Raw genomic sequence first — 3,442 nt, forward strand, 5'->3', positions numbered from 1 at the left:
ATCTCAGCCTCCAACATGCTGGGATTACAGACATATTCCAAGAAGCCAGAGGTTTTAGATGGGAAATGAAAACATATCCTATGCTTGATACTGCTTCTGGGACAAGTTATCTGTTAAGTACGACACAACACCACTTCCATTGGATGACCTCGGAGACCAAAGCCCTTAGAAATCACACAACATACTTCCCCCAGTCATACACAGGAACACAATGAGGCTGATGGGGAAGAGGGTACACCTGTAGAACACCTGGGCAAGTTATAGAACTACCACCTGGGTGTACACAATCTGGGTGTGCACGGTAGATTGCTAGACGCATCTGTCCGATGAATGAACAGAGATAAATGGCTGTGATCGTCAGGTAGCAGCCACTGCTCTGGACCCTAACCTTAGTGAAAAGAGTCTATATAAAGGTCAAAAACTAGACAGTCATGAACCTCAGGACTTGGTTTCTTGTTTCCCAGCATCAGAGAAGGGTGTAGAATCTCTTCCTCAGGCTGAGAGGTTATTAGCATCTCTTTGTTCCCAAAGTCCCACCAGGCTGTCATGTGGAACCCCATGTTGGTTAGGACAACAGTATACTCCAGGATGGCAAAGATAGTATACACTCCAGCTTCACAATACATGTTGTGCCAGAAGTAACAGCCAGCTCCAAGAAGGAGATAAAGTTGATGATGAAGAGCTGCTGTTTCCAGCTGTAGGACTTACAATCCTCCTGACTTACTGTGTGCTTCTTGGTCAGCTGCCAGAGAATGCAAGTGAGGAGCATGTAACTAAGGGATGCCCCGTCAAACACAATGAAAGCATTTTCGTGGATGATGAAGACCTCGGAGGAGGAGACATAGGTGAGCACGAGCAGCACCAGGTTCTCCACCACATTGAGACTGAAGTTGAGGCGGCAGAGAAGGCGGTAACCCCGACACGGGGATGCACAGCTGAGGTAGTGGGTCTGAAGAAAGAAGTTTCATAGATATGAGAAACAAAGATGTAAGAACAAGGTTCTGGGAATATAGAAACAAGGTTTTGGTGGTAAGAGTGACCAGGCTTAAGTTGAGACCAGCCAAAACAAAGCTGTTCTCAGAAAAAGACTCCCCTACCCCTCCCTGTGGTAAATTCCAAGAAAAACCACCATATGTGTCAGCCTGACCTTATCTGACTCCCCAGCTCCCCCCACCCCACCCCTCTCCAGGAACTTTCTGAGGCCAGGTGCACAGCAGGATGAGGAAATTGGCCAATTAAGCCAAAAACACCCCCTTGAGTGAACCAACCAACGACTGAAGCTATCCTTTGTCCTGTGTTCCACCAATCAAAGTAACAGGTAGCCCTGTTGCTGAGGTCTGCCCTTTGTAAAATATAAAAGATGTGTGCTGTTTGAGTTCAAGGTTGACTCTCCCTGCGAGGATGAGCAACCCCATGTGCATGGATCAATAAACCTCTTGCCATTGCATCGGTCTGTTGTCATATTGTGTTCTGTGGGTCATGCTCCTGAGCTAAGACCACTTTGGGGTCTTACAACATTTTCAATAGGTGAAGACTGTCAAGAAGTGGGGTGCTGAGTGTAGGCCAATGCAGAAACGCCACACGTAGTGCTGGGGAACCTTCCCACTAATGGCAGAGCTCACTGATGGCAGGCAATTGGGCACTTAAAACCGCAAGCTAGTAACTGGCAGAGCAGGGATTCAAAACTAGTCTGAGGTTCCAAGGCTCCCCAACGCCTCCACTCACAGTGCCTGGAGGGATCTTGAGCAGGCGGCCCCAAGTAGTGGCGGCTAGGGGGCCATACCCCGTAGCCAGGGGCACAGAACTGGGAGCCCCATGCATCCAATGCTAGAGATATATTCAATAATGATTGGAGAAAACCATCACAGCTAAAATATAACATCTAGAAAACATCAACAGGTTATATAAACACTTTTATAGGCATAGAAACAGAAGCAATCTTTGACTGTGATATGGCTATCAGTCCCACATTTTTAAAGTTGTGCTTTGCACCCATATCCAAAGATGGCCTGGAGTAAATTGGTTATCAGGATAATCAAACAACTCTAGCACTAGAAGAACAGATTTATGAGTATGATAATGAAGAAGAGGTAGATGAGGAGGATGCTGGTAATATAGAGTATAAACCAAATGGATTTAACAGATATCTATAGAACCTTCCATCTTATATCTTCTTTTATAGCACCTCAAGGTACTTTCTCCAAAACTCACCATATGATTGGTCACAAACAGGCCTCAACACATCAAAGAAGATTGAAATAATCCCATGCATCCAATCAGATCATGATGGACTAAGGCTGGTCTTCAATAACAACAAAAATAACAAAAGGCCCACATACATATGAACAACACTACGCCCAATCATAATTTGGTCAAGAAAAAAATAAAAGAAATTAAAGACTTTTTAGAATGTAAGGAAAATGAAGGCAAAAGATACCCAAACTTATGGGGCATAATGAATGCAGTGCTAAGAGGAAAACTCATAGCTCTGAGTGCCTCCAAAAAAGAAACTGGAGAGAGCATACACTAACAACTTGACAGCACATCTGTAAACTCTAGAACAAAAAGAAGCAAATACACACAAGATGGCAGGAAATAATCAAACTCAGAGCTCAAATCAAGCAAGTAGAAACAGAAAAGAGCTATACAAAGAATCAACAAAACTAGGAGCTGGTTCTTTGAGAAATCAATGGAATAGATAAACCCTTAGCTAGACTAACCAGAGGGCACAGAGAGGGTATCCAAGTTAACAAAATCTGAAATGAAAAGAGAGACATAACAAAAAAAACTGAGGAAATTGAAAAAAAAATCAGATCCTACTACAAAAGCCTATACTCAATGACACAGTAAAATCTGGAAGAAATGAACAATTTTCTAGATAAATACTGGTACCGAAGTTAAATATGGATAAGGTAAAACAACTAAACAGTCCCATAATGCCTAAAGAAATAGAAGAACCCATTAAAAGTCTTCCAATGAAAACAAACAAAAACAAAAACAAACAAACAAACAAAAACAAAAACCCCAGGACCAGATGGGTTTAGTGCAGAATTCTATAAGACCTTCAAATAAGACCTAATATCAATACTCTTCAAACTATTCTACAAAATAGAAACAGAAGGAACACTACCCAATTCATTCTTTGAAGCCATAATTACACTTACTTCTAAAGCACACAAAGACCCTACAAAGCAAGAGAACTTCAGACCAATTTTTCTTATGAATATCAATACATAACACTCAATAAAATTCTTGCAAATAGAATCCAAGAATACATCAAAATGATCATCCATCATGATCCAAGTAGGCTTCATCCCAGGGATGAAGGGATGGTTCAATATATGGCAATCCATCAACGCAATCCACTATGTGAAAGATTTGTATGACGAGAACTTCAAGTCTCTGAAGAAAGAAATTGAAGAAGATCTCAGAAGATGGAAAG

The 3,442-nt window shown here is 41.9% G+C and overlaps 1 pseudogene; it reads right to left on the minus strand.

Moving 5' to 3' along the window:
- Nucleotides 1-389: 389 nt before the first annotated feature.
- Nucleotides 390-1,821, minus strand: Pgap2-ps2 (post-GPI attachment to proteins 2, pseudogene 2; annotated as a pseudogene).
- Nucleotides 1,822-3,442: the final 1,621 nt, after the last annotated feature.

Source organism: Rattus norvegicus, chromosome 9, assembly GCF_036323735.1.
Source record: "Rattus norvegicus strain BN/NHsdMcwi chromosome 9, GRCr8, whole genome shotgun sequence".
NCBI classification, from domain to species: domain Eukaryota; kingdom Metazoa; phylum Chordata; class Mammalia; order Rodentia; family Muridae; genus Rattus; species Rattus norvegicus.